A 20,285-nucleotide genomic window follows, 5' to 3' on the forward strand; every position below is an offset into this window, starting at 1 on the left:
GGGAGGGGACAGGACCATGCACATGGACAACAGAGAACAGAGGGGCAAGAGGCAATGGTAGCTAGCTGACCATAATGGACAGACAGGAGAGAAAGCTGCAGCATAACAGACCATAAAGGGCAGGAGGGAAGGATCAGGGGAATTACAATGGAACAGACAAGCCAGGAGGGAGGGAGTAGGGGTCTGCACATGTAAACAGAGGGCTGGGGTCAAGGGGGCAGGGTAGGAGCAGCAAGATAGCCATGGAGGTCAGGCAGGATGGGCACTAGAAGCAAGACACACCATGAAGAGCAACAGTGAGACTGTGATGGCATACACACAGACCATGGAGGGAAGGTGGGAGGGGGTCAGGGGCAGCTAACTGACCACACAGGGAAGGTGGGAGGGGCCATGGCAGCACAGAAGACCATGCATGGCAAGTGGGAGGGTTAGTGGCAGCACAATGGCTATGATGGGCATGAAGGAGGGTGCAGGGGCATGCACAAAGGACGATGGAGGATAGAAGGGAGGGTCAGGACCTGTGCACAGACAAGAAAGTTCAGGGGAAGGGGCCTCACAACAGACCGCACGGGGCAGGCAGGAGGAGCAGTTGCAGCACAACAGACCAGGGAGGGCAGAAGGGTGTGGCAGTACAATGGACCATGTAGGACAGGAGGAAGATGATAGGGGCATGGCATGTGGACAGGCAGGGTGGAGGTGGCAGGGACAGGTTACAGTCATCTGACAATGCTAGGCAGGTGGGAGGGGAGTGGCAGCTCAACAGAACACTCAGAGTAGATAGGAGTGGCAGGTCCATGGAACATGGTGGGCAAACAGGATGTAGCAGGGGCATGCACAAAGACATCGGAGGGCAGGGGGAAGGAGAATAGGGGCAGCAAGCTAAGCACAGAGTTTAAGCAGGAGGTCAATGATGGGGCATATAATTTGGCAATGGAGGGCAGGAGGAGGGGACTGGTACATCATACTAAACTGAGGGCAGTGGCAGCACATCACACCATGCATGGCAGGAGGGAGGAGGCTAGTCCATGGATTCACACAACAGAGGATAGGGAGGAGGGGGATGGGGCAGCAAGCTAACTGTTCAGAGAAGGCGGGTATTAGGAACTTTATTGTTTTTAAAACGTGTGTTTGTGCGAACTACTTAAAATATGAACAAGTATGCAGCATAATCTCACTTTTATTCAGGAAGAAGAGGACGTTTGTGACTGTGACTCCGGGCTCACTTGGCAGAAACACCCCCTGACCCTCCACCCCCTATCGCAAAATGTAATGCCCGTGAAAAGGGTAGGTGAACACAGTGTTATATAGAACATAGTCCTGAGAGCACGATTGAAAATGAAAACTAGATATAGTGTGTGGTATAAACTATGCACCAAAAAGTGTGATATAAGATGAACTGGGCGTGAAATATAATATGCAATACATTGTGCGCAATGACAGATTCATTGGAGAGCACGAGATAGCACAGGCACTAGCGCGTGCTATGCGATGTGCGCCTTGGAGTGTAATATGCACAGGGCAGTGTTGTATAACCTAACTAGTCTCTAAAGTTGTAATATAAAATATGTGCTGGGGAGTGTAACGTTGCATATGCACTGTGACAAAGATATGGATCCCAGATTGTAATATGTATGGCATAGCACTGTGCGTTATAACATAGGCATCGAGGAAGGCACGTTAGATGGGGCAATATAACCCGTGGGAAGACAAGTGTTGCATGACATTCACGGGGTGGTGTTACAGTGCACATGGGCTACAGAGTGTCATAGCATATGCACTAGCTGGTGGAATACAACACAGAGGTGTGTGGCACTCGGCAGGCAATGGTGGGTGTAACACAGCATTGGGCTCTGCCAGCGGATGTGTGTTTTATTAACTGTGAGGGGGGTTTCTTACATAGTTTGTCGAATTTTTGTCGAATCCCCTTTGAATGGCTTGGTGTGCATGTGTATTAAATGTGCCCATCAATAGCTACCCATGTTTGTCTAAATAAACGACAAGGGTGTCTACTTGGAGAGTACCCGCCGGCGGGGGCGCCGGGATTAGGCACGGTAGGGCGTCAGACACGTCAGAGCTTCACTAGCGGTGTAATACATTCCACGTGGATTCATTGTATGCAAAGTCAACTTTTAATGAATATCACGCAAATCGTCATGGTGATAGGTACATACGGTTTGTCCAGCATGTCCTAGGTGTGTCTATAAATATATATTTTTTTAAAATAATAAAAAACAGTGGCCGGCCCTGGGGATTGGGGTCAAAAAAATATAATTAGGAGACAGGCCCTGGGGGATGGAGTCATCAGGGCCAATAAATTAGAATAAGAAGGGGAACCACACAGCCCCCCTTCTTCAAAAATTTAAATAAATAAAAGACTGGCATTGTGCCGGAGGCCACGCCCCCTCCTTGCAGCACTCTGCAAACGCGCCCCCTGGCGATTTGTAAGTTGGGGAATTAATTCCTCTTCAATACTGAGGGTCCCTGAGGGCCAACTAGCCCAACAGGCATCTCCAGTATGCGCCAGGGAGCTGCGCTGCAGACAGGTGTTCTGAGGCCAAGCCCCTTTTTACACCTCTCTGCAACGCAGCTCTGTGGCGCTTACTGGAGGTACCTAGTGGTCTAGTTTGACCCTAGGGGCCCTTAGGATTCAAGGGGACTTAATCTCTCAACTTAGAACAGCCACAGGGCGCGTTTACACAGTGGTGAAGGGAGGGGATGGGGCCTGAGGTGACGTGTGCAAACACGTACTATGGCACGTTTTAAATTGGGGATATAATTTCCCTTCAATACTGAGGGCCCCTGGGGGCTAACTAGCCAACCAAGTGCTTCCAGTAAGCGCCACTGAGCTGCATTGCAGAGAGGTGGTCCAGGCTGTGCCACTTTTTACACCTCTCTGCAACGCAGCTCTGTGGCACTTACTGGAGGTACCTAGTGGGCTAGTTGGACCCTAGGGACCCTTAGGATTCAAATGAACTTAATCTCCCAACTAAAAACGGACACAGGGCGTGTTTACACAGTGGTGAAGGGAGGGGACGGGGCCTGAGTTAACGTGTGCAAAAACGCCCTGTGGCCTGTTTTAAGAGGTAGTTTTAATCCCCCTGCCCTATTATATACTAGGGGCTTACAGAGGAGGTCATGCTAATCACAGGGGGACCCTAACGCATAATGTTCCCTAGTGTATGTAGGTGTTTTCACTGTATTCTAAGTGTCTTTTAACATAGCACTGGCTCTAGGACTGGTTAGTCAGACTCAGTTACCACCAGTATCCGTCTGAAAAAGTTGAGGGTACAGGATGATTTTGCAACAAGGATTCTTTCTGCTCTTCTTTTTGATCTTTCTGCACGTTATCCTTCTTCCTGCACTTTTCTTCGTCTTTGAGGACTTCTGTTGCTTCTTTCTGCACTTCTTTTTTTTCTTTCTGTGCATTTTTTCTTCTTTCTTCACATGTCCTATCTCTGTAGGCATAGTTAGAAATTAGCATTTAAAAAACCTTTGAAATTCACAGAAAAACCATAGGTTTCAGGCACGTTATAGTTAGGAATTAGCATTTAAAAAACCTCAGAAATTCACTGAAAAAACCATAGGTTTCAGGGGTGTTATAGTTAGCTGGACTTTTTACTTGTACAAAACCATTGAAATTCCCCAGTTATAGTTAGTTCAGCTAACTATAACTCGCGCGCCCGCAATGCACTGCTGATGACGTCACATATTATATCACTCATGACATGGTCAGTGACATCACTCATGACATCACTGATGACATCTCAAATGACATCACTGATGACATCACTGATGACATCATCCTTGTGATAGAGTGGCAGACCTCCTCTCACCCTAATATAACCTTTGATACACACATTCAAAAATAGAGACTAACATTTTCAAAACAATGGACATACCAATACCAGTTACAACAACCTCTTCAGTAATTCTAAGATCCACATACACATCCACTCATTCACCAACAGTCCTATACAGTCACTCATACATGTACTCACTCATCATATGTACTCATACACCTATACATCCTGTTACACAATGCCACTCATCCATAGAGTTACTCACACACATAGTCACTCATGCTAATAAAGAATCAAACATACTTTTACTTGCATATACAGTTATACACACACCACCACACTTACTTCTACGGAATCTTACACATACTTAGTCTTTTAAACAATCACTTATAGAAACACATACTCATTCATACAGGAACTCTTTCAATCTCTCACTCTCACATATACTCACTTATATACACTAATAGTCACATATACTAGTTTAAAACATATGTAATTACTCATAAAGACACTATTGAGACAGTCATTCACTCACTAACACACCCATACACACACTCATCCACCCATTCAGTCCTGCACACATGCTGTCTTCAACACATACAAACAGTGAGTCACTCATTCATGCACCTATGCACTACGTAATACCCCCCACCGAACCATGCAGACACTCAGACTGATACTCAAAAAAACAACTAATAACCTATATAGACACCCATGTAGCTACTCACCAACCCATGCAGCCACTTTTACACAAAGTGAGAGACTGATACAGATATTTACATATTTAAACATTACTCACTAAGCCATGTATTCACTATGATACACTTAATCAGTCAGTTACACAATCAATTTTTCAAAAACAAATCATCCATTTAGACACATATATACCCATTTATTCTTCCATCGACCTTGAGATATACATATATAAAAGATATTAAATTTTCAGAAAAACAGACATTCACTGGATGATGTCATCAGTGATGTCATTTGAGATGTCATCAGTGATGTCATGAGTGATGTCACTGACCATGTCATGAGTGATGTAATATGTGACGTCATCAGCAGTGCATTGCGGGCGCGCGAGTTATAGTTAGCTGAACTAACTATAACGGGGGAATTTCAATGGTTTTGTACAAGTGAAAAGTCCAGCTAACTATAACACCCCTGAAACCTATGGTTTTTTAAGAGAATATATATATATATATATATACGCCCAGATATATATACATGAAAACTCTTCTTTAATCTCATACAAGTCAGAGACAAATGTAAGGTGAGCACCGATTTACTTGGGTGCTTTCTGGGCTCGGATAGACTAATTAAATGAACTTTATGATATTCAAGATATTTATGAAGTAAATATAAAGGAAATGTAGGTGGTGTCAGCACTCAGGACATGGGCCGACCCCCTTCGTAGATTGTAAATACAATTGTTGTTACTAAAACAGGCCACAAGTTGCTAAAAATGTGCAACACATATTTGCATGCAGTGGAAACTCCTGCAAAATTGTTGACTGATCCTATTTTAGTTGCTTATTTCTTTATTTCGTTGCCATGCTGTTGATAATGAGGTGGAATCTCTGCCCAACCTGTATTATCAAGTTTGGAAATACCAAAATAATGAAGTCATTCTATAAGAAAATATGCTGCATTATTCCACGTAATTTGTGTTTTCTTGCTGCATAAGTTAGTCAGCTTTGTTGCATAAGAGAGTGACCCTGCTGATAGCAATGTGTGTTTTATCAAGGGGCATACTTGCTCACAAAGTTGAAGGATATACTATATAAATGGGTGCCTCTTGAGATCAGAGTGGTAGATATTTTGGCTTTAAGAAATTAGTTTCATAGTGGCAAAGGCCCAATAGCTTCCCCAACAATAATGTTTTTCAGACACCATGACAAAATGATGCTGTTGTATTTAGTATGTGACAAGGTGAAGTAATACTGTGTGTTTTATTCTCTTTTTAATGTCTTTGGAGAAACCTGCAAGTTTAGCGAACAAGAAAAGTAAGTTTGTGTTTATTTACTTTTGCACACATCTCACACACACCCACCAACTGATTTAGAACAATACTTTTGCCTTCTGCATAGAGCATTGTTTTAGAAGGGAGGTTTTAGCCAGTCAGTGAGATGGCATCTTGGTAAATGACTACAGTCCAGGCTCTAACTCAGGTTATGGAGGTCATCCTTGAGGCAGGATCAGATACTGAGACAGCATCTGAGAGAGAGGAAAATAAATCAGAATCTGGAAGAGACTATAAGTAGGCAGAGTTCCAGTGATTCTGAGGCACATAATGATGGCAGTCATTATGTACACCTGCAAGCAGAGTCTGTGCAATGGAGCAAGCAAGCAAACATGGAGTTCTCTCTTGGGATTTGGCAATTTCGTGTGGCCCAAAATGTTCCCGTTCTCATAGTGATACTAGATGTAAAGTCAACACAGCACATTTTTTTGCCAGTTGACTGTGTCCTTCTTTGTGTTGGATGTTGACTTCTTTTAGCAAATTGTGAAGCAAACACATTTGAGTTCAGAACAATTTCTGAGGGAGGATGGAGGCACTCTAGGACCTCATTCTATGGCACACCAGTGGACTCCCACCTCACCTAATTTGTAGGTCTTATGCTTAGCACTACAGGTCTACTTGCATGGTTTGTGTAATGTCCATCTTCACACCATCCATTAGCAGAGATCGTTTTTTGCTATTGCAGCATATACTGCATTCCAATGATAAAATGCTGCTGAATTCCCCCAGAACCATTCATACTATGACAGTTTCCTCAAAATGTGCCCTGTTGTGGAACATTTGTCTGCCAGGTTTAAAGATATTTATACTCCTGGAAAGAATGTATCAATTAATGAGTCCTTGATCCTCTACAAAGTGTGTCTTCTATTCAAGCAGTACATTGTTGAACATAATATATGTGAGAGCTCTAAAGGCAATTTTTAAAGTCTGAGAGTGAACACAATGAAAGACTCCACTCTAACCTCTGTAGGTTTGTCCTCCATGCTAAAACGCATACTAAGACTGTATGAGAGTTTGATCAGCCACTCCTCTCAAAGGTTATAACCCTTGTGTGGACCATTTCTATACAGGAGTAGAGCTGTTCACTGAGCTGTACAAAGCTGACACTTTAGCATGCAGTCCAGTTTGTTGTCACCACAAAGGATTCCAGAGAGAACTTATTTGTAAGAAGCCTCAAATATTCCCAATTGCATTCCTACAAAATACTTGCCATCAAGTTCTCTGATAGTCGAGATGCATACACGCTCACTACAATTCATGAAGAGACCACTTACGCATCACCTTTGAGATCAGGTAGCTGAAGTCCACAAGCCCATCTGTATACTAAATCATAACAAGTACATGGGAGGAGTGGATAAGAATTTCAAGGTTATTCAGCCATGCAATGTGAGTTGTGAAATACACACTTGGAATAAGAAAAAGTTCATCCACCTGATACCGATAGCAACATACAAAGTGTATGTTGTTTATCATCAGACCAACACAGGAAGACTCGTGTTTTTCCTTGACTTTTACTTGACCATCATTGAAGTCTCAATGCTATAGAAGCAGCAGCCTCCTCTTCATATGCTCAGAAGGATGTGGCAATGCTGCAGGATTGATACTTTGATGACTGCATTCCTGCAAAAACTAAAAAGACTCAGCCATGTTATTCTTGTAGAATCTGCTTTATGCAAGTAAAGTGGCATACTATGCACTTTGCATACTTTAGGCAGCGGGGAGTTACTGTCCCCAGTGCTTATCTGAGCCAGCCCAATGTTTCCCAATGTGCTTTACGGGGTATCATACAAAAGTATTGAGAAATTGACAGAGGTGGAGCTGTAGTAGCATACACCGTTCAATGGCTGTGCATAGATACCTACCTTCCAAAGGACACTACTTCACTAGGCAAGCAGCTGTATATCATATTTTTTCTCCTCTTGCAGAAATGATGGACTTGCTTATGGCCTGCTCCTAGCATTTATCCACCGCCAGAGCATGGTAGGTGTTCCGTTCACCAAATGACAATTGCATTATAGTCACCACACTGCACATAATGGTGGATGGAACAAAAGTCATGTTGTCACAAAGTACCCGTTGTGATAAAGAATTAATGTCTTGACTAGTTTTTGAAGTGCTCTTCAGGGAACTTAAATATAAAACACAACAACCAGATATGCTAGGTAGGTATGTTCACTCAGTTTGAGCACTGTGTGCCTTGCAAGGCATTTGCTGATACCTCCAATGTGCATACACACATTGGAAGTAGTTGGATTTAAAACAGTGAGTGCACAGAAGGTGCATGAAAGACAGGTTTCCTTGAGTTTCAAGTAGCTATCAACACAAGGCATTCGTAAAGGTTCACTTAACAAGTATACATATTTAGTCAGGACTTTGAAGGGAACATAGACATGAACAGGTAGGACACGTTCAGGCTAGGTGTGCTTTCACAGGGATATCTCAAATGCAGAAGACAAAGAGATACACATGCCATCACTTCACCTTTACCAATGGATTCAACAACATAGGAGCCACACTCACTCTGATACTGAATTACTCCCACATTCAACTGAGCAGATGACTCTAAACCATACAGAGCACAGCAGGGAGCCCCCTCACTCATTCTCCCACCACACAATCACCCTGTACTTCAAACACTTTCACTGTGTCCCCATCCACAGCTATTTTCAAACTCCTGACACACGCATTCAAAACCTTACACAGCACTGGCACAACATACCTAAAAATCGCCCTCGCTTTCAGAAACCGTATAAACATATTTGCTCAGTAGGATATGTACACTCACACACATTCCATGCTTGCAAAGCACCCGAACAGCAAAAGTGTCCTCTGAAAGTGCAGAATGACCTTCTCTTACACATCTCTAACTTTATTATATTCTACAGAAAGCTAAATACTTGGCTCTTTAACCAGGTGAATCCATGGATCGCCCCTGACTGCTCCTGCGTTGGAGACAGAATACACTTCCAGGTGATAGTGGACTTTACAAAAGATCATAACATTGCAAAGAACTCTGAATCTAACCCTACATGTATGGGAAATATGTTTCTTCTGCTTGCCATGTTCATCCCTGTCATATGACAAGTACATTATAGTCATATCACCGCACTTAACAATGAACAGGACATATGTCACAATCTCGTTGACTACCTTGTGTGCCAAAACTAACATTCCTTGTAGTTTAGGACATGCCCTTTAGGGGACTTAGGCTGTCTTCCCTAGCATGTTTGCCTTATCTTCAAATGTCGATATGGTCACTCACTGCCATATTTATCATCATTTAATGCAGCGCAGCAATTTAACTTGTTGCATTGAGTGAAATAGAAAGGTCATAAATGGCCATACATAACACTGGATGGTGCATTTCTGCCTTTTTCAAGCGTTGGCGCACAATGCAGGCACTCTTGCACCATAGTACAAGGGTGTTTGATTTGTTGGAAGTATTGTTTTTGTGCAGAAAAGGGCACATTTTTGTACATAAACATTCCCCTGATGCATTGTCCTCTTTCTGTGTGTGCTGCAAAATGCAGCACACAGTGAAAGAGGAAAAAAAAGGGAGAAATGTTTTCAAGCCTCACCTGGGGAGTAGCAGTTTTGGTGAATTCCCAGATCTACCATTTATGGTAAATCAGGGGATGCATCAACATTCATGGGTTTTGCATGGGAGCACCTAATCATCACCCATGGAATGCATCCCTGGGGCAGAGTAATGGGGCACATCGATTTGCACTGTGTTTCATTACTCTGGATTTATCAAGCCACCCAGGGGCACAGAAAGATGTCTGGTGTAGCTTGATAAATCACCTCTCAATGGTTGTTTCGCTTTTGCACCCTCTTGAGTGGTGCAAAAGCTACAGAACTCTTAATAAATATGACACTCAGTTCAAAGAATGTGGCCTCGGAAGGCATTCTTGGACAACCCCAACTTACATCCTCAATCTGGAAGTAGTTTAATTTAGCAGTCTGTGCGCTAAAGGTTCATCAAAGGCATAGCTATTGAGCTTCATGTGACTGCCGTGGGACCCCGCTACAGAAACTACTCAAAATAAGGTTAATGGGAGCCCTCACAAGGGTTTTCATATTGACTTTGGCTATATCCATTTCTGTTGTGGGCAGCAGGCCAAGCCACATAAGTGGGGCAGCATTTTTGTCAGTACAATTGGGAGAATGCCAGGTGGTAGGGCTTTGGGTGATTCCTGTGTATTCCTGAAGTTTCCATCAGAGCATTGTAAGGGAAATGAGTAACTTCAGTCAAAGTTTGAGGTTTGCAGGGCATACAGGGTATGAACACCTGTTGTGATCCATGCATGGCACACCACCCTGGAATTCCTTGGATGTCTTATTTTCAAAATGTTTGTGGTTTATAGGTTCGAATGGGTGGGACTACAGCACGGCCCCAAATACCACTGCTACTGCTATTGCTTATCTCTCAATGTAGCTCTTTGGGACCTGTTGTATCTTGGTATCTTAGTCCACCCATACAAGTGAAGTACTGTACTTATCAGTGTTCATGGAGAAAGTTAAGGTAGTAGGAAATGTGTGGCTCTCCACAGATTCCATAAGTTTGCATCACAGAAATGTGAGGCAAATGGGTGTTTCATATCAGTATTTGGCATTTGCAATAGCTTCGGGGAAAAATTATCTAGTGAGACTCAGGCAAGTCATACACCTCTGGACTTCTCTGGTTGTGCAGTTGTCAAAAATGTGCAGGTTTGTTAGGTTTGCATAGGTTTCGGATAAGGTAGGACTTAATATCCACAGCTACTCACAATTCAATAAGGGGTCAGCTTTAATTGCAAAAATGTGATATGTATATATATATATTGGATTCAGGGATGTTTGCCATTGCCAGCACTACACCTACAGCACAAATGAGTGTCCATTTTTATTGCAAGACATGGGGGAATGATGGGTGGTAGGAAATGTGTGGCTCCTGTAGAGTTTGGAAGATTTCCTCACAGACATCTGTTGTAAATGTGTGGTTTTAGATGACGTTTGATGTTTGCTAAGTCTTCTTTTTTATTTATTTTTATTGGCATTTTCAAAAGAAAGTATATCACCACAATAAACAACCAGCCAGTATGCTAGCAATGCATGTTTAGGAGTAGAATCTGCACAACCAGAACATTACAAGTGTTATACAATATGCGCCCATCACACTAAGACTAAACAGAAAGTTGGAAATGAGCACCACATTGCAATACCAATCGAAAAATAAGCAAATGGGGAATATGACTGCAGGTTCAGAGCCTCGTCTTGTATTGCATGCACTGCAGGTGGGTTAACTGTAAAGAAAGATAGCTACAACATTTCACGGTAGCCCATCTGCTGACCCCGTGTATGTCGAGGTGTCCCCATCTGACCCCTGCTTCTCCCGGGGCCAAGTGATGAACGGTTCTCAAATGTTCCTAAGTCACAAAGTGGGGGGCATTAATTCCTAGAATGTGGTTAATTGGGAGTGACCATATGTGATGTCCCTGATCCACTCCTTGATAGAAGGCTCCCTCCTTCTTCCCCTGTGCACGGCAATTTGGCGCTTGGCAAACAGAAGAAGCAGTGCATGCAGTTTGCGTACCTTAATTGGCGTGTCTTTGACATAGCTCTGCAAGCCCAACAGGGGGGTGGGGGACACAGGTGTACCAATGATCTGGTTGATCAGTGTAAAGATCGTGGACCAGAATGTCGTTAGCTTCAGACAATCTCATGCCATGTGTAAGAAGGATGCAGGAGTAAACCCACAGCACCAACAGTTTTCATCATCTCTCAACCCCATGCAATGCAAGCCTATGGGTGTCCTGTAAAAACGGTGGAGGAACTTGAAATGGAGCAGGCGAAGCCTAGAATAGGGGTATAACTCCGTGATCTGGCAGCAACAATATGACCACTGGTCCTCAGTGAGCGGGACGGGAAGTTTATCGTTCCACCCCTGTAATGCTCTGGGCTTCACCAACGGTGCTGTGTTTTGCCTGTGTGTGTAAAGTCATGTAACAAGCTTACGGGGTGAAGGTGAGCTTAACAGACGTTCTAATGCTGACAGAAGTAGTGGGGGCTCTGGAAAACAGTTGTGCAGGGAGCAACAGGTGGCCCGGAGCTTAAGATATAGGAAAATGTCAGTAAATGGCACCGTTTGACCCTCGTCTGCAACTGGGGGGGGGGGGCGAAATGTGTTCTCCGGGTATAGGTCTGCGAATATGCGGAGGTTCAACTTTTGTGCCATTGTTCTGCTAATTCCGTCCTTCATGTTAGGTAACATAGGATTGTGTGCTAGTGGTACAGAAGGGGCATATAGTATGGGAGCACCTGCCCTCTTTCGCAGCTCATCCCATGCCCAGCATAGGGTCTCGGTGGTGTCTGTGCCATCTCGATGGCAGCTGTATGGTTTGTACAGCACCACACGGAGTGGAACAGGCGCCACCGCTTCCGTCTCCACAGCTACATGAGGTTGGCAGAGTGTCAAGTGAACTCAGTTGTGGAGGAATTGAGCCTGAACACACCAGGCATATAATTGCATATCTAGGGCACCCATCCCACCCTGTTTCAGTGGAAGTGTCGACAAATCCCAGGATAATCAAGCCTGACCACCCGCCAATACCAGTGAAACTAGCAGTGATCTTAAGGACACTCAAGAAGGTATGTGTAAGGGTGATCGGGAGGATGGCAAATAAATAAAGAAATGTCGTAATACTACCATTTTAGCTAGGGTGATTTTCCCTGCCAGGGATAACGAGAGTCTAGCCCATAGTGCGACCTTTTCCTCCAACCAGGTAATGGCACGTCCGTAGTTTAAGTTCCACTCCTCCTGTAAGTTTCAGCTGATTCAAATTCCCAGGTATTTAACCGCCTCTGCCTCCCATTTTAAAGGAAACTCATAGATCACCGGGGTTGTGTTATCCGTCAAGGGAAACACGACGGACTTAGCCCAATTGATGGAGACACCAGCCAGTTCTCCGAATCTAATGAACTCTCTCAAGAGGTGGTCCAGGTTTGCCACAGGGTCAGTGATGTATAATGTGAAATTGCATATAATGAGATGAGAAGGCTTCTGGTACTAAACCCATTCCCCCGGGCCATGTGGTGCTGTCTGATATGTGCAGCTAGGGGTTCCATCGCAATCGCGAAAAGCATGGGGGACAGGGGACATCCTTGCCTAGTACCTCGCGAAATAGGGAAAGTCTCCGACAAGAGGCCGTTCACTCTGATCCGAGCAGTGGACTTAGTGTATAACAAACGGATAAGATTAATAAAAAGCTTGTTGAATCCCATGCGGCCAAGAATAGCGAACAAATAGGGCCATTCGAGCTCATCAAATGCTTTGGTAGCGTCAAGAAAAACTGCAGTGGCCTGTACGTCTTGATGGAGGTAATTTAGTTCCGAAAAGACAGCCTGAGGTTATGGGCGGTAGACCGCCCGGGAATTAATCCCGACTGATCGGGGCAAGCTTTAAGGGGAAGTAGGGGCTGCAGTCTATTGGCTATCAATTTGTCCAGAATTTTAACATCCACATTTATTGATGACAGTGGCCTATATGAATCAAGCTCAGTCTCAGGCTTGCCGGTCTTCAACAAAGTGATTATTATTGCCTCACGCATGGTTGGTGGTAAAATACCAGTAGTCTGAGCCTCCTAGTATAGTGCTATCAAAGTAGGTTTTATAGATGGCTGTAGCTAGGCCATCAGACACAGGGGCCTTGTCTAAAGGTAAAGCTTTAATGACCTGAGATACATCCGCTACAGCAAACAGGAAATCCATGTAATCTCTGTGCCTTTGACTGAACCAGAGTAACTCTAAGGAATTGAGGAAGGACTGCATTCCCTCTGGGGATGTCTCCTGGGTGGCAGTGTAGTGTCTAGAATAGAACGGGGAGAATTCATCCAGGATACCCGCCTGTCCCCTAATAGCATCTGCATGCGTGCTAGTTAGCTTGGGAATGTAAGCAATGGAACGCAGGGTTCAGATCATACTAGCAAACAGTCTTCATGGCCTATCGCTCTCCCTATATCGCCATGCCTCGGCATATTTTCCAAGAATCATAACCTCACGCTGTGCTTCCTTTTCAAAGTCAAGTAGTCTGGTCTTTTTTTGGCTATTTGGGCTAGTTCACGCTTAGGCCCCTGTAACTTTTTGACCACATAAGGTATCCACGCCAAATTTGTGTCCTATTTTTCCAACATCATGGGGATTCTAAAGGTACTCAGGGTTTGTGGATTCCCCCAGAGGGAACCCAGAGATTAGCCAAAATACAGCTAAAATTAGTTTTTTTTGGCAAAAATGCAAAAACAGGGCTATAGATGAAAGAGTCTGTTTTTTTCCCTGCAAATTGAATCAAAAAAGGGGTTGTTGTGCTGAAATCACCATCTTCCCAGCTTTCAGGGACAAGCAGACTTTTGTCAGAAAACCAACATTTTTTTACACAGTTTTGGCATCTTTCTGGGACATTGCCTATTTTTGCTATTTTTTGTGCTTTCAACCTCCTTCCTGTTAATGGTAGAAATTGGTATGAAAGCAATAATGGATCCAGGAAAGCTATACATTTTGGAAAATTAGACAAAATTCTGAATTCAGAAAGAGGTCATTTGTGTAGATCCTTCAAGGTTTCTTTACGAAACTAACAGTTAAATATAGCAAAAATTGAAAATTAGTTGAAAAAAACAGCCTTTTGTGTCAACATTTTCACATGTAACTTCTTCTAATCATGACAACTCTTTGAAAGCAATATACCGTTACATCTGCTGGACCTTCCTGGTTGTGTGGATATATAGGACTTGTAGGTTCACGAAGAACCCGATGAACCCAGAGCCAAAAATTGAGCAGCAACTTGCAATTTTTTTTTATTATGTAACGGGTATATAGCAATTATTTTGGGAAAAAGTATATATGGAAAAATTGGTATGAAAGACACCTATGTTTTTCTGAAATGGGAACAAAATATAGAGTTTAGAAACAGTAGATATTTGCACATTTCCAAAAAAGGGAATACTCATACTAGCATGAGAATTATCGATCATTTTCAAAAATTACTTATTTTTTACACATTGTCTTTCATTTGGAAGGCAGAAATGCATCAAAAGTCAATAGGTAATAACAGTTGCTTTACAAATCTGAATTACCCTATGTCTCCCAATAAAAATGATACCTCACTTGTGTGGGTAGGCTTAGTGCCCATGACAGTTAACTGCTCACAACGCAACGTGAATACACCACATTTTCACAATGAAAAATTTCGATTTTTTTGCAAAGTGCCTAGCTGAAGTTTTTGAACCCTAGCACTGCTGGCACCTAGGAAAACCCAGCAAACCTATACATTTTTGAAAATTAGACAACCACGGGAATCCAGGATGGGGTGACTTGACTGCCTCTCACCAGGTTCTGTTACCCATAATCCCTTGCAAACCTAAAACATTGTAAAAAAAACACATTTTCCTCACATTTCTGTGGTGGAAAGTTATGGAATCTGCATGTATCCACAAATTTCCACCCACCCAGAGTTCCCCAAAGTCTTCCAAAAAAAATGGTACTTCACTTGTGTGGGTAAGCCTAGTGCCTGTGACAGGAAACGGTCAAAACGCAACATGGACACACCACAATTTCACAGTGAAAAATGACCCTTTTTTGGCAAAGTACCTAGCTGTAGTTTTTTAACCCTTGCTCAGCCGGCACTTAGGGAAACCTAGCAAACCTATACATTTTTGAAAACTAGACACCCAGGAAAATCTAGGATGAGGTGACTTGACTAGCTCAAACCAGGTTCTAATACCCAGAATCCCTTGCAAACCTAAAATATTGTCAAAAAAAAAAATATTTCCTCATATTTCTGTGGTGGAAAGTTCTGGAATATGCATGGATCCACAAATTTCCAACCACCCCACATTCCCCAAAGTCTTCCAAGAAAAACAGTACCTCACTTGTGTAGGTAGGCCTAGTGCCCGCGACAGGAAACGGTACAAAACGCAACGTGGACACTCCACAATTTCCAAGTAAAAAATGACCCTTTTTTGGCAAAGTGCCTAGCTGTAGTTTTTGAACCGTAGCTCTGCCGGCACTTAGGGAAACCTAGCAAACCTATACATTTTTTAAAACTAGACACCCAGGAAAATCCAGGATGTGGTGACTGCCTGCCTCTCACCAGGTTCTGTTACCCAGAATCCCTTTCAAACCTAAACAATACAAAAAAAATACATTTTCCTCATATTTCTGTGGTGGAAAGTTCTGGAATCTGCCTGGATCCACAAATTTCCACCCACCCCGCGTTCCCCAAAGTCTTCCGACAAAAACAGTACCTCACTGGTGTGGGTAGGCCTGGGGTCCGCGACAGGAAACGGCCCAAAACGCAACGTGGACACACCACAATTTCACTGTGGAAAATGACTCTTTTTTGGCAAAGTGCCTAGCTGTAGTTTTTGAACCCTAGCTCTGCCGGCACCTAGGGAAACCTAGCAAACCTATACATTTTTAAATACTAGACATACAGGGGAATACAGAATGGGGTCACTCGACTGCCTCTCATCAGGTTGTGTTACCCAGAATCCCTTGCAAACTTAAAAAATTGTCAAAATAACACATGTTCCTCACCTTTCTGTGGTGAAAAGTTAAGCAATCTGCGTGGATCAACAAATTTCCACTCACCCCGCCTTCCCCAAAGTCTTCTGAGTAAAATGGTACCTCACTTGCATGGGTGGGTCAAGGACCTGTGACAGGCAAGGGCCCAAAACCTATTGAGGCAACATCAAAATTACCTATCACAAAACAACCTGGATTTGCAAGGGGGGTCACCTGGGTTTTTAGCCCCGGGCTTGGCGGCCATCTTGGGAAACTTCCAAACCCACATATTTCTGAAAACTAGACACCTGAAGTAGTCCAGCGAGTTATGGCTTGCGTGGGTGCCCCAACATTTTCCTACCCAGAATCCACTGCAAACCTCAAATTTAGCAGAAAACATGTTTTTTTTTCATATATCTGTGTGGGAAAGTTCTGGAATCTCTGTGGCTCCAGAATTATCCTTGCACCCAGCGTCTCCCCCGATCTCCTGATAAAAATGATACCTCACTTGTGTGGGTAGGCCAAGTGGCTGAAATCATATTGTGGAGACTTCAAAAATTACCTATAACAAAACTACCTGGTTTTGGGGGCACTTGTTTTTTTGGCCCCGGGCTCGCCGCTATATAGGGAAACCTACCAAATCCACACGTTTCTGAAAATTAGACACCCTGGGGAGTCCAATGAGGTATGGCTTGCGTGGAGCCCCCAACATTTCCCTACCTAGAATCCCCTGCAAACCTCAAATTTAGCTTAAAAAAAACATTTTCCACATATTTTTGAGTGGAATCACTGTGCTGGCACCAATGTCCTACCACCCAGCATTCCCCTTGTTTTTCTGAGTAAAATGATACCTCACTTGTGTGGGTGTCGAAAGCAGAACTGGCTAAAATGTATTTTTTTTTAAAATGTAGCACTTAGAATTCTCGGTGCTATACTCTAAATCCCTATGTTTTGGGCTCTTCCTAGCCACAGGCCTTTCGCCCACCCACACAAGTGAGTAATCATTTTACATGGGAGAACAAGGGGAATGCTGGGTGGTAGGACATTTGCGCCGGCATGGTGATACCATGCAAAAGTGTATGGAAAAAATAGTTTTTCAGCTAAATTTGAGGTTTGCAGGGGATTCTGGGTAGGAAGACATTGGGGGACCCACGCAAGCCATACCTCACTGGACTCCCCCGGGTGTCTAGTTTTAAGACCTGTTTGGGTATGGTAGTTTTCCAAGATGGCTGCCGAGCCCGGGGATAAAAACCCAGGTGACCCCGCTTGCAAAACCAGGTTGTTTTGTGATAGGTCATTTTGATGTTGCCTCAATAGGTTTTGGGCCCTTGCCTGTCGCTGGTACTTGACCTACCCACGCGAGTGAGGACTCATTTTTATTGGGAGACCTGGGGAAACGCTGGGTGGGAGGAAATTTGTGGATCCATGTAGATTCCAGAACTTTTCCACACAGAAATTTGAGAAAAAAGAGATATTTTCAGCTAAATTTGAGGTTTGCAGGGGATTATGGGTAGGCAAACTTTAGTGGACCCATGCAAGCCATACCTCGCTGGACGCCCCCGGGTGTCTAGTTTTCAGAAATGTGTGGGTTTGGTAGGTTTCCCTGGATAGCCGCCGAGCCAGGGTTCAAAAACCCATGGGACCCCCCTTGCAAAACCAGGTTCTTTTGTGATAGGTAATTTTGATGTTGCCTCAATAGGTTTTGGGCCCTTGCCTGTCGCGGGCTCTTGACCCACCCATGCAAGTGAGGTACCATTTTTCTCAGAACACTTTGGGGAAGGTAGGGTGAGTGGAAATTTGTGGATCCACATAGATTCCAGAACTTTCCCACACAGAACTTTGAGAAAAAAGTTAATTTTTCAGCTAAATTTGAGGCTAGCAGGGGATTGTGGGTAAGAAAACGTTAGGGGACCCATGCAAGCCATACCTCGCTGGACTGCCCCGGTTGTCTAGTTTTCATAAATGTGTGGGTTTGGTAGCTTTCCCTAGATGGCCGCCAAGCCCGGTGCCAAAAACTCATGGGACGCCCTTGTGCAAAACCGGGTTGTTTTGTGATAGGTAATTTTGATGTCGCCTCAATAGGTTTTGGGCTCTTGCCTGTCATGGGCACTAGGCCTACCCACACAAGTGAGGTACCGTTTTTCTCAGAAGACTTTGAGGAACGCAGGGTGGGTGGGATTTTGTGGACCCACACAGATTCCAGAACTTTCCACCACAGAATTGTGAGGAAAATGTGTTTTTTGTCAATGTTTTAGTTTTGCAAGGGATTCTGGGTAACAGAACCTGGTGAGAGCCAGCCAAGTCACCCCATCCTGGATTCCCCTGGCTGTCTAGCTTTAAAACATGTACAGGTTTGCTAGGTTTCCCTATGTGCCGGCTGCGCTAGGGCCCAAAATCCACAGGAAGGCATATTGCTAAAAACAACTCTGTGCCTAGTCGGCTTTCTCCTGCCCTGGGGGGGATATGGTGGGGTTGCCCCGATATGCCCCCAAGGGGGGCAGAAACACTGTGGCTAATTTTTTTTGGGGGGTGGGGGCATAGGTATGCCCATTCTGGGCAGCCCCAGCCCCCATGCATAAAAAAGCCAGCGTAATCGTTGGCGTCTAGTGGTCTTTTTGCCCTCCGTGGGCAGATTGGGGGCTACTGCCCCATCTTCCCCCGGGAGGGCAGAAAGGCTGTAATTGTTGTGGATGGGGGCAGGGGCATTGACATGCCTGTTTTGTGCAGCTCCCACACTAATTAAAATTTTCCCCAAAAAATCTCTGGCGTCTAGTGGGCTTTTTGCCCCCACGGGGGGGGGGGGGGGCAGGAAGGCTGGTTTTTTTGTGGGGGATAGGGTGGGGGCATGGGCATGCCTGTTTTGGGAGCCCCCACCCTAATTCAAATTTGCCCCCAAAAAATTCCTGGCGTCTAGTGGGCTTTTTGCCCCCAACGGCAGGGCAGATTGGGGGATAATGAACCCATATGCCCCCCAGGGGGGGCAGAAAGTCCACTAGACGCCAGGAGTTTGGCTAAATTTGAATTAGGTTGGGGGCTGCCAGAACTGGCATGTCAATGCCCCAGGTGGGGGCTGCCAAAACTGGCATGCCAATGCCCCCACCCTAATTAAAATGTTCCCAAAAAATCCCTGGTGTCTACTGGGCTTTTTGCCCCCCCGGGGGGGCAGATTGGGGGCTACTGCAGAAAGGCTGTCATGTTTGCAAGGGGTGGGTGGGGGCATTGTCATGCCCATATTCGGCAGCCCCCACCACAAATTATAATTTAAAAAAATCCCTGGCGTATAGTGGCCGGGGGGCAGAAAGGCTGTAAATTTTGCAGGCTGGGGGCATGGACATGCTCTTTATGGGCAGCCCTCACCCTAATAGAATGACGACAGCGCGACGTGTGCGCTGATCGTCATGGCACAGAAACCAGGGAGGTGTTCTGGGGGGTTGGGGAAGCTCTTTTCCAGCTCCCGAGGCTTTGGGGGAGAGAAGGAAATCCCTCTGCTGTCTGCAGCAGAGGGATTTCCTGCCCCTGTCCTCATGAAGGAATGGTTCCGTCATGAGCACAGGGGCACTGATGCTCATGACAGAACCATTCCGTCATGAGCATCGAAGGGGTTAAGAGGGCCAGCGTGTCTGGGTCATTGGAGGAATAAAATTGTGTTTCTAGTCCCCTGATTTGAGTCTCCAGGAAGGCAAGCGAACCCCAAATGACTTTTAACACCCCCACTTGGTGAGCGATACACTGACCCCTAATGACCACCTTAAATGCCTTCCAGAGGGAGGCCTCCGTGTCTACCTACCAGAATTGAGAGTGAAATAGTCAGTGATATCTGTCCTTATTTCTTCCTTAAAAGCCTCATCTAAGAGTGCATGTTGTGGAAGCCGCCAAGAGAACATGCGTGGGGGGGACTCGGGGAGTGCCATTTGCAAAAGGCATGG

Source organism: Triturus cristatus, chromosome 2_1, assembly GCF_964204655.1.
Source record: "Triturus cristatus chromosome 2_1, aTriCri1.1, whole genome shotgun sequence".
In the NCBI taxonomy this organism is placed as follows: Eukaryota; Metazoa; Chordata; class Amphibia; order Caudata; family Salamandridae; genus Triturus; species Triturus cristatus.